Here is a 12,610-nt window from a genome sequence, read left to right as displayed (position 1 = left end):
CAGAAATTACACTAATCCAGGATATATGCTAAAATAGAAGTCATACAAAATCTTAACATAAGCTAAAAACAGGAGCTATGCTAAAACAGAAGCTATAAACTTGCTAAAACAAAAATTTTAGCATAACTTTCATGCTAGCCTAAATTCTGTTTTCGCGAAACGTCTGCTAAGGTGTAAATTATGTTGTGGCTTTTGTTGTGTTACAACTTTAACTTTTTGTTGACCCTTCTGGGCCACCATACAGTGTACAAAATGTTCACCTATAACACTTTCATTCATTTTTTTTTTTACAGAGTTTTTCATCAGACAGCATTCAGGTGGTTTGTGACATAGAGACTAAAAAACACAGATATCTTCACAAAAAAAATGCTTGTTGCAGGTACAAAATAAATAAAATTAGAAATATCAGTAAACATAAGGATACAATATGTGTGATATCTTTTTTTTTTTTTTTGAAAGTTAATTACTTGGCTTTTATGACCTTGTGATTTTGTGTGGCTCAAAGCAGATGGATTTTTTATTTTTTCTACATTATAAGGCGCTCGGGGGATTTTCAGAGTTCCAGTTCTTGTTACTGAGAAAAAACAATTGACAAGGCAATTCAAAGTTCATAGTGCTTACTTGATCAAAACATAACACATGAAACAAGCAACAAACATTACATTTTGTCAATTGTCATCATCAAAATCATGAAGATTTTTAATCAAAGGCAGCTCTAAACAGGCGGGCTTTTAGACTTAATTTAGCCTAAAAGCCAGTGTTTCAGCAGTTTTGCAGTTTTCTGGAAGTTTCTTCCAGATTTGTGGTGCTTAAAAACTGAATGCTGCCCAATGTTCGGTCTTGTTGATTGGTTTTTATTGAATCTGGATAGTGATATTGTCTTGCGTCTTATGCTTGTCTGACCACTTAGTGGGGAAAACTGCCTGCCAACCCGACCAACGCATTAGATAAAGTTTTAACTCGAGAAGCCAGTCAAGATTTATGCCAACCAAACACTGTTTCATGGTGATTATGTCAGCCTTTCTTGCTCTATGGGAGTCGCGATTCCTCTTTAATCAGAAGTGTCATTGAGCTCGGGATCCTTGCGGCCCCCATGGTGTGACCCAGACAAAACAAGCTGCGGCTCACACAACAATCCGAAAGCGTCACAAATATCCATACAATTCAACATGATTGCTCTGCATCTCGCTGATTTTTTTTGAAGGTGTGCTATTAAAAGAGAGCTGTTGCAACATTGGTGTGACTGCATATTTGAACTGCTTTCCCCAATGCTGGCATTTACAAGAGTCTGTTTTAAAGGCGCTGAGGGGAAGTTTGTGCAGTGTGCACTGCAAAAACACCAAATCTTACCAAGTATTTTCTGTCTTATATAACATGGAAAAAAATGTTTTGTTACATGTGAAATAGTCTGCCATTCCTTGATATTCCTAATCAATATCAAGGAATGAATTACTTGGAAGTCAGTTTTGTCTTATTTCAACTATACTAACATATTTGCACTAAAAACTAAACCAAAAATACAAAGATTTTGTGTGTTTTTCAGTGTGTGCAGCATTTTTAACAGCTCACCTGATGGGAGAGTTTCTCTTATTTTACATCTTGTTGCATATGTTTGTCAATTTCTTTCATCCATATTGGTTCATAATGACATTTTTAATTATCCTAATGTAGGAGCCCACATCAAAGCTTCATAAGTTAAATGTTGATTCAGAATGCTTATTAGAACAATTACATGTTAGCAGGGAAATGTTTCTGCAGCCAAACATATTAAAAGGGCCAATCTGCTGTAAAAACCCTATAGGGTTAATCCTAACCCTGGAGAATGCATAATACTACCCCATTGATATGTGTTTACTAGAAATTTCACCAAAATCTAAAAAGGCTCACAGTTGCTCACATTTTTTTTTGTTTAGGAGAAACTGGGACACACCACACCAAGCCAAAGTAGATGCCTTGGTCTGTCAACTTCAAAATAGGGCTGTCTCCCTTAATCCCTTCTGTAGCCCTCTAGCCAGGCTGATCGATGCAGGTATTTCTTTCCTGTTTTCAGCACGCTCTCAAGCTCCGTCCTTTTTTTTTTTTTTTTTTTTTCCCCCAGCTGGCAAGGCCCCATTCGTTGACGGTCCGGTTGTAAGTCAGGGCTGGTTGTTATTTCCAGCCCTGACATCTCTCCACTAGCGGTCTGTCAAGCTGGCTGGATGGGAACGTGGTTTGTGTGCTCTTGGCGAGCAGTGAACCTTGATAGGACCCTTCACTACTGACAGTCAGCCTAATCACATCTTAACAGAGTACCATCTTAGTGTCTCTGCTTCCATGTGCCTGTGTGTGCGTGTGTGTGTGTGCAGAGAGAGAAAGTGAAAGTGATCTCTTCATTTCTTGCAGGGCTTACTCCAAGGACAGACATCACAAGTGAGAGCTGTCATATCTCAGTGCCACCTCTCCCATCAGCACTTGTGTATCAGACAGAGTTCACCAGACATGTGTCCACACCCACCAACCTTCCTTTCTTTTGACACACACACTCATGCGGTTGCAGGCTGCACAGAGGATCATGGAGGAATTGGCGAGGGGTTAGAGGTGTGCTGTGTGGGTGGGAGGATCGTTCCTTGCTGCCAGGCGTCTCAGCCGACACTAAGAGATCTGCACCTCACAGATCTCCCCGATTAAGAGATCAAAAGACGACTGGCAGCTCTGCGTCAAGGCAAGGCCACTCTTTTTGTGTCTGTCACACTGGATGATTTAGGAGTGGAACAAAGACTCACGGATCGCTCTCTCCCACCTCGATAAACCTCCTCAGCGCTGCTGAACGCTCACCTGCGAGCTTTCCCCATCCTCACCTGGCTTCTTGTTAGCTGTTGCTGCTATCCATCTCATTTCCGTTTCTACATCCACCGGCTCCTATCACGCATTCTTCCCATCACATGAGTCTGAAACTTGGTTAGCATGTCTTACATCTGTTTACTTTGCTTCTATATGTAAACTCCAAAGAAAATATAGTACAGTTTGGCTTTATGATGCTCTTCTCCAACATGGTTCCTGTCTGCAGTGGGTTTTAGCCACTGCTGTGGTCTAGCCTGGTTTAAAGGAAGCTTTTTTTTTATTTTTTAATTTGTTTAATACTTAACTGTTGTACAAACTGAAGCTTCGCTGACCTTTCTAATTCTTCTAAACATCAGACGGTAGATTTTTAAGAGACTTCCAAAGGTCTGTAGGGCTAATTGACTTTCTACCTGTTGCCACAGCTAGCATAACAGCTCATGACAAAGTACGACATTTGGTTGGTAATTATACAACCTGGTGAGACTGTGTAGAGCATCGAGTGATCATCTCATTATTATTAAAGCTGCAGTATGTATTTTTTATATTAAAAAAAGAAACAACAAAAAACATTTTTTAGTTGTTTAAACTGTCAACATGTCGTGTCAGTGTAGTACGACACAAATAAAATATGAGCTCCTCTGACTTTTTCCAATTTTTGCAACAACCAATCAAAGCCAGGAGGAGGGTCTTATCGCTGTCAATCATGCCCATGTGTGCGCAAGATGACATTTTTAACAAATATGTAAAGATTTTTCTTTTTTTCTTTTTACAAAAGTTACATACTATGACTTTATGTATGGATAAAAGACAAGACGGTAATGCAGAACGTCGCTGAGTTTCACACCCTTCAAAACACACACTCCATCATTTGTATCCAGGAACACACTCACTGTATGGACATGAAAGGACTCGACGTTCGTCTCTTCAGCTCTAGACCCACACCATATGTATTTTTAGATGCAGCAGTATACACACCGGTGCTCTGCCTCACCACTCCGGTGAAATATAGTCCACCTGCCATTTTTCGCCCATCTCCTCAGAGAGTATCTGCTTCTCTTCTTCTTCTCTCTTTCTGCTAATGAAAGTACGCGTCATCTCTCGCTCCCTCTCAGGACCTATAAAGATGCTTTTTTCTTCTTCTTTCTGAGCATCCCTCAGATCTTCTAAGTAAAAAGCTTTTACTTGACGCATTTTCTCCTCAGAGCTATGAATACTATTGATCTGTGTGTTTACAGTGACTCTCTCCCATCCATCTTCCTCCGAGTGTTGGATTCTCATCATTTTTCCCCCCTCAGCCTTGAAATGGAAGAATTGATCATGGAGGGTGTGTGCAGGCAGCAGCTGCTGCCTCGTCGGCCTGCCTGTTAACCCCTGTGACCTTGGGGGGTGAAACGGCAACGATGTGACCCCAAATGCCCTGTTGTATGTTTCTCCTGCTCACGTTTGCTTCCATTGTGTCTGAATGTGAATTAATCAACTTCGTGCTCATCCATTTTGTTCAGAGCAGCTGACACCTCTCCTTCTCTTTCGGTTTCTCTTTCTCCGATCCCAAGAGATGTATTGCTTTGCATTCCATTGACTAAAAATCGCAGCCCTATGAACAGTAAATATCCACACATTTATGAATATCGGCTGCCTTTGAAATGTTTTTTTTTTTTTTTTTTTTTGCCTTTTTTTTTAAAGCACAGCATTTTTTAAACATGATCACTAGAGGGCAGTGCTCACTCATTTATGCCATCATCTTCTTTCCCTCATATTGTTGTTGGGTGGATGCAAATCTGCCTCCAGTAACGTCCTCCTGTCCTCCTGCTTCCCAACATCAATCCAGGCGTCGACCTCTTTGACCTCCATGTCGCACGGCTTCATTCGGACAAGAGTCCAGTCAACATTTCTCGATCAAGCCATCATATTTTATTCAGAATGCGAAGCAGGAAGCAATTCTACAATAGATATGTAAATTCTGCAAACCTATCAATTTTTCAGACCTCTTAGTCCAGAGCGCCGGTTGAATCTCAGAGGCCATCCTTCATTTAATTTTTTTTTTTTTTTTGCCCCTTACGCATAAAAAGATGAATAGGCAAATACACGTCAGGCCTGATTGTCAGGGCCACCGATGATTTCCTGCAGTAAATAAACTGCTCCGCAGTAATCTGAGGCGAATTTCAATTAATGGGAGGAAACGTCACCGTCAACCACCGAACAACAGAAACAAGGTCAGGACTCTACCGATTAGCAAGGACTTTTTTTTTTTTGTGTGCAAGGCAAGCAACACGGTAAAAAGAAGGTGAAATGTTCCCCTTTGGTTTGGGGGAGGAGAAAAAAACCCAAAAGAAAACGAAAGGCAGTGGGGAGGGGTTTTTTTTTTGCAGGTAATTGGCCAAGGTTACAAATCTTGATAAATCAAAGCCATGTTAGCACTTCAAACAAGGACGCAGCAGTGGTCGCATTATAACAACCACACGCATTTCAGACTCGCCTTACCCTCATACATAATCACTATACTTTCCCCCCCGGTCTTCACCTGACCTCTCGCTGTATGCTGTGTTGCATGAAGTGGCGCATGAAGAGCCTCCACGTTTATCTAAGCAGAGCCTTCATGAAACCGAACAGATTCAAGCCCGTCTGCTTGAACGGAACATCTCAGTCAGGTGAGAGTTTCGCTTTTATTTGCTTCTGTTTCAACCGAAGCGAGGGAAAACTTTCCCTCTACACGCTCTGAAACAATCTGCCATGACAAATGTGGGATAAAGTTGAACCTTTAGCTTGTTTGGCTTTAATAGTGGCTCGCAAAAGTATTCATATGCATAACATTTTGTGTGTGCAGGTGGACTCTGCTCATTAGAAGTATTCAGAGAGGCCTGAATACTTTTGCACACTGCACTTTTCAGTTTTTTTTTGTATGCAAACTGCTTTCAGTAAAAACTGTCTTGAATTTTCCTTCCACATCACAGTGTGTGTTGGTCCTTCACGTCACATTCCAATGACATACATTTGTCTGTGGTTGTAATGTGACAAAATATAGAAAAGTTCAAGAGGTGTGAATACTTTTGCCAGCCACTGTAGATCAGAATAACCTTACAGAGTGAAGACCTCAAGCAGTATTCAGCAAACAAACACAAGGATTCAACTGCTGCTGTTTGAGAACGAATCAAGAAACTGCAGTTTAAGTTATTCTAGTGTAAACTTGCATGTTTAAATCTGATAGAGATTGTTAGGATTAATAAAGAAGCATGAGTGCTTCATGTAACATCTATCTATGTGCAGCTGACGCTTAGATTTATGTTCACACTGGCAGGAATTTGAGCGAAGATGCATGGGAAAAAGTAAAACCGCTGTATATATTGTATATATATTTGGCAAAATTGCTTGCAGTTTTCAAAAGTATTTACAGTTCTTGGACTTTCTTTTTGATTTTATGTGACACACCAATGTCAAGCAGTGCATAATTGTAAAATGAAATGAAAATTATACACATTTTATAACTTCCATCAAATTAAAAAAAATTAAGAGTAGCATTCAGTTTCTTTTAATTATATATGCCTCAATAAAAATCCACTGCAAACTCCTTTCAGTTAGTCACTTGATCTTTATAAAATGATTAATAGTAACAAGTTAATATTAAATAATCAGGCTGTTCTGAAATGGATTCAGAGGCTTTTCAGAACAGTGTTTGGACCACCAGGGGGCAGCAGGGAGGCCTCAGAAAGTTAGGAGGAAGACGGCAAAAAGTAAAACATTGAATCCCATTCAATTTTGAATAATACATTTTAAATATTTTTTTTAAAAGTAAAATGTAATTGATTACTGATTTCTATTTTTCAGTCATCATTATAAAATAGAAGTTAAAATAAATTATTGAAATGTTATTTGCCATGTTCATTTGATCAAACTGCTGAGATTGATAAGCCCAGTAACCGCAAAAGAGACATATAAGTTTCTATATGTGATGAAAAATATTATTATTACATAAATATCAGATTGATAGTCATAATATATTACCTGATAATAAAATTTTCAATTCAAGTTTTTTCGTACGGCACAGTCATTTCAGCAACAAAACAAAGTGCTTTACATCATATAAACATGACATAAGCACATATCAAAGTCATCAATACAAGTCAAATAAGTTGATCAAAGTTCAACATAATGCCAATCAGAGGCAACTCTAAACAGGTGTTGTTTTTAGCCTTGATAAATTTTAAAGGAACTCAGTGTTTCAGCTTTTTTGCAGTTTTCTGCAGTGCATAGAAACTGAATGCTGCTTCTCCATGTTTGGTTGTTTCCACCACAGAACTTCTGACCAATTAAATCAGGAGGTAGGAGGCAGAATTTAGGCTAAACGAACCTAAGAATGACCAAATAGTAAAAAAAAACATTCAAAGAGTTGATGTTTGGGGGCCATGGCATGTAAAAGTTTGAGGACCAAGGAGCTCAGCAGAAAGGTCCAGGAGACAATAAATCAGTGTGTGGTTATAAAATTACATCCCAAAGCAAAAGAGTACAGTGCAACTGTAAACTCTACCAAAACATGGCTGCCCGTCTAAATGGAAAGGTCAGACAAAAGGTCATAGAAAGGTCCTCTGGGTTATCTGCAGAGATCCATAACTCTGCAGATCCCCCAGTTGTTGAAGGACGTGCCCTGAAAGACTTCCAGCTGTCATCGCAATGTTAGGGTGGCTCTAAAGGTTTTCACTTGGGGAGTGAATTCAAATGTGAGCCAAATTTTTCAGTTATTTCCCTCCCCCCCAAAAATGTCAAAAATCACGTATCAGTGTTCTTTCACCTTCACTAAGTCTCTCACATAAAATCCCTGAAAAATATTCTGACGTTTGCAGTCACAGTACGAGAAAAACGTAGAGGTGTATGGATACTTTCGTTAATCTCAACCCAAATGAAGCAAATATGGATAGTCCTTTCCCTATATGCTTATGTATACATATATAAACGTTCGCTGGGATGCGTGTGTGAGTGTTGACAGTGAAACACAGTGAGTGAGACAGACTGAGACGGAGTTTGAGAGAGGAGTCTGACAGATTTCGGTGACAATGTGCCTCAGAGACTCTTCCAGAGTGCTTTAAACCCGTTGCCTCTGGTGCAGTGCACACATAAAAGAGAAGCAGGCATCGCATGGAGCCGAAGCTGCGAACAGCCATATTACAAAAACAACTGTCATCCAAAGTCGCAGCCTGTGCTTCTGACGTCTCCCCTCACGTTACCTTCAGCGGTTTGTTTACAGTCATTTTAAACAGACAAAGTGGCAAGGAAGGCGAAGCGACCACAAAGGCCACCAGAAAGACGACCACTTATAATGTCACAACCACCTCACATATTTCATCTTTTTTTTTTTTTTTTGCTTCTCTTGTCACATTTATGTTTCAAACTCATTTCATTAACCGACAAAGATAACCAGAGTGAATTAAAAAGAAAAAAAAAACAGGCGATTTTCAGACAGTTATTTCATCTTCTAAGGGAAAAAAGCTATCCAACCCAATCTGGCCCTGTGTGAAAGTAATAGCCACTTAAAAGTAATAGCTGTTGTGCCTCCCTTGGCGCCAACAACTGCCACCAAGCTGCTGTGATAACTGGCAATGAGTCTTTTGCACCTTTGTGGGGTAATTCTGGTCCTCTTTTTGGTGTAGAGCTGTTTGCATATAGCCAAAAGTCATCCAGGTCCTGAAGCAGCATCACACTACCTCCGCCGTGTTTTAGTGTTTTCACTAAAACACGCTGATGTGTCTCATCACCTTCTGAGACACAGCTTCAGAAGGGTTTCACTTTCGACCCGTCATTCATCAGCACGTCCACCTCATACTCTTGGTGGTTATCAATTGTGAAATTAGCTTCTGAGTTCTTTTTGATTGGCTGCAGTTTATGTCTTTGAACTTTGCCACAGATGCTGTTTTGCCTAGACTTGTTGAATCTTGAACACTGACCTGAGCCAAGGCAAGTGAGGTCTACAGGACCATAGATGTTGTTTTTGGAGAAAGTTTGGTAGGCTGACCACTCCTGAGAAAGTTCACCACTGTTCCATGTTTCCTCCATTTGTAGGTAGTGTCTCTCCATGTGGTTCTCTGTAGCCCCATAGCCCTAGAAATGTTTTTAACCCTTTCCAGACTGATAATTGTGAATGACTGCTTTTTACCTTTATTTAGATTTTGCTATGCAGTGGACTCCCAGGATTCGCAGGGGTTTTGGACACCAATCATCTGCAAATGGCCAAAATGTGCAAATACTTCAGACCATCTATTTAAACCCTTATCCCTGCCTATTAAGGGTGCATTCACACCAGCCCTGTTTAGTCCACCTTAATCTAACTCTAGTCCGTTTGCCTACAAAGTCCAGTTTGTTTTGCGAGGTGCAAATGCGAAATTGAACTATGACCAAAAAACCAAACTGTGGTTCGCCTAAAAACCTAGGTCTTGATTTGATTGAAGTGACCTCTGGTTTGGTTCAAATACATATATGAAGTCAAGCAGACTGAAGACCGGTCAAAAAGTACAAAACGAACAACAGCGCAGGGCATTCTGGGTAAATATAATCCAAACAAACACAAGCGTCCAGCACTAGTGGGGGAAATGGCTTGTGGTCTTTTGCCAAAGACAAGAGAGAAATCCTACAACTGCTAAAATCTGATGCTACTCCGTTTTTGTTCACACTTTGTGAAGAAAGAAGTTTCACTCATGTCTTCTTCTGAGATTTTCCTGCCGTTTACTTTCTTGGTGCAGCACCACCACAGGCGAGGTTTTTCAAAGAGTGTTTTCAAACCTGATGGTTCAGTAAACACCAAATATGCCTTAATATACATTATCAAGCACAGACGTGCTTGATAATGTATATCAAGCACATATACATTGCTTGATATACAAGCAATGTATATTGCTTGTATATACATCATATACAAGCAATATACATGTAACAAGTACATGAATGAGCAGGAACACGCAGTGCTATGCTCATAGAATGATGTTGCATTCTTATTGCATTTATTTGCATTCTTAAGTAGTACCTTCTACTACTGCAGAAGGTAATGCAGTCTGTAGGATGGCGCTCCTGGATTGGCTGATTGCGCCAAGATATTTCAGCTTCCCAATCTGCATTTTCTTTCAAATATTGTAGATATGCTGGATGAAAATAAGCCAATTGTTCGCACATAATTTGGAGTCACATTTTATAGAAAAGTCTTTAAATAGGTGAATCTACAAATACTGAACTGGAAATTGGTGGGGTCAGCTGTTGAGTTGCTTTCTGGAGATTGTATATGGCAGCCTACTTCATGCTGCCATGAAGTAGGCTAAACCGTTATGGCACCATGAAGTTCTAGGCTGTAATTTCTTGATTCCACACATCTGGCAATATAGGTTTCCAATTTTTACATAGAGTCAGGTTCGTTTGGTCACCCTTTTCTCCTTCATGAATCATTTGAGATCTGCTTTTTGTATTTACCTGCCTTTTTATATATCGTAAGGGGAAAATCCTTTTCTTTGTACGACACTGTAGCATTGTTGTCCTATTGACAGCAAGTCAAAGGCAAGTGAAGCTAATCAGTCAACCAGCCTGGCTAACCCAGTGCAACCTGCCTCCCATTAGAGGGGGAAACTGCTCCGTTAGAGTGGATTTCCAGTTGAAAAGTTTGTTTCATTGTAGATTGGGTTTCCTTCCCGCAGCTTTGGGAGGCGAGCGAAGTAGCAGAGAGAGGTGGGCAGGTGTGTCTGGCTGTGCTGGTGAGATTCAGTTTTCTTGCAGCGTTTTCTACACCTCAGCTAATCATCTAACTCAGTGGTCGGTCCACCCGGCAGGGGACTCCTATACGTCACCCCTCCCTCTGCTTTTCCCACATTGGCCTTAATTAGTGAGGAATTAAAGTCCTGTTTCATGAATAGGATTCATGGGGGACACATCTTCTTAATTACAACAGCTCTCCATGTGCTGCCGGGGACTGATTGCGAGGCAAGACATCTTCCAACTCAGCATCCTCCGCCGCCCCCACAGCCCTGTTTGGGGGGTGTCTGGGAAACAGTGTTGTTGAAATCAGCAGGCAGATGCAGATTAGCTATTCAGATGATACAATGGTGCAGTGCTACAAGTGTCACTGTAATTTTTTCACTTTCTTATCACACTGCCTACAACAAGTCCAGGGAGAGAGAGGAGTCTTTTTCTCCCTCGTAAAACTGAAAACAAACGACAGCACAGCTGTGAAAAAGTTTTGTTTATGGAGCTCGTGTTTTGTCACAGTTTACACAATCCAAGCGGGGGGGAATAAAGGTTGAGAAATAAGGCCAAGATTCCATTCAGCTATATAGAAGATTAATTTATATTTATATTTATATATTTTCAAACTGTTTTATCAGCAAACTGTGGTATTTAGCTTAGAAACTAAATATGTGGCTCGCTCGTAACATATTTAGCTTCAAACCTAATATTTAGCTTGCTAACTAAATATTTAGTTGGAGCGAAATTAGCTCCATATGTACTTAGTAAGCAAGCTAACTATTTAGCTCCAAAATACATATTCAAATAGTCTGAGATAGCTAACTCTGAGCTAGCTAAAACTTTAGTTAGCTCAGAGATAGCTAAATCTGAGATAGCTCTTTTTTGTTAGCTCTGAGATAGCTAAAGCTTCATTTTTAGTTAGCTCTGAAATAGCTAAGTCTGGGCTAGCTCTGAGTTTTTAGTTAACTTAGAGCTAAAGGTTTAGCTAAACAAGCAGTACAATGATTCTAAATATACAAGTAAAAGCTTCAAAAAGCTTTGCTTTGCTCAAGACAAAAAGTGTTACTGAGTATCTTTAGATGTGAAAAGAGGAGGTAATGGTCCAATGCAAAGTAGAGGAACTGCAACAACTTCACTGCCCAGACCAAGTCACTGCAACACCACTCTTCTGTGTGCATGCTGTTACTGAGGGAAGAAGTATCCAAGTTGGCTCTTTTCTCGATCCACTGGGTGTTTAAATCAAGTCAGAGTAAGGAAACCAAAAAAAGCACAGAGATTTAGAAAGCTATTTCAAAGGAAGTTCAATTTTTCATATGTCTAGATATGTCTACAGTTTGTGGGAAAGGTAGAATGAGAGTCTTTGAGCTTTATAGAAACATAGAGCTGATAAAGTTAATTTTTTTTCTTCCCTTTTGATGGTAATGTTGGAACTCTAAGAGGACATATGAAAACAAACTGCTGCTTTAGAAATGGTGCTCCTGCTAGCAGTGCTAATTGTTAAAGTAAGATAATAAAGTCAGCTTATAAAATCTTTTATCTTACACATGTAAAGTCACCCCTAATTTGAAAATAATTAATGACCACTCATGGCATGAAAGGTAGAAAAACTCCAAGGACAGTTAATATGAATAACCTGGCTTTCCATTTTACAGGATCAACTGACCGCTGATAAAAGTGCAATGCTCTATAAGTGGTCTGAGAAATATTAGCTGAATAAACTAAAGTATAGCTAACAGTCAGTATGTATAGACTGAAGGAGATTTAAACCCGTAAGACGTTCACAAGAAAGAAAATTACATGTCCTGTTTCCACAGCCCACATCTCCACATGGCATTTTGTGGAAAGACTGGAATAATTGCTTTATGTCTCTGCACCTTTATTACACTGAAAAACCAAAAACCCTCCTTGAATTTTTATGAAAAAAAAAAAAAAAAAAAAGCCCGTGAGAGGTGCTTGTGCCACGGGAACATAAAGTGGTTGCAATATGCTGGAATTAGCAGTGATAGCTAAATGCTCAGGGAGGTAAGTGGGTACGCATCATCTTACCGTATTTTTAAATTTCATGTTTGAAAGAACAAAC

Source organism: Poecilia mexicana, unplaced genomic scaffold (assembly GCF_051168715.1).
Source record: "Poecilia mexicana isolate PSO_F unplaced genomic scaffold, ASM5116871v1 scaffold_3, whole genome shotgun sequence".
NCBI lineage: Eukaryota > Metazoa > Chordata > Actinopteri > Cyprinodontiformes > Poeciliidae > Poecilia > Poecilia mexicana.
Note: the sequence above shows the minus strand (reverse complement) of the source record.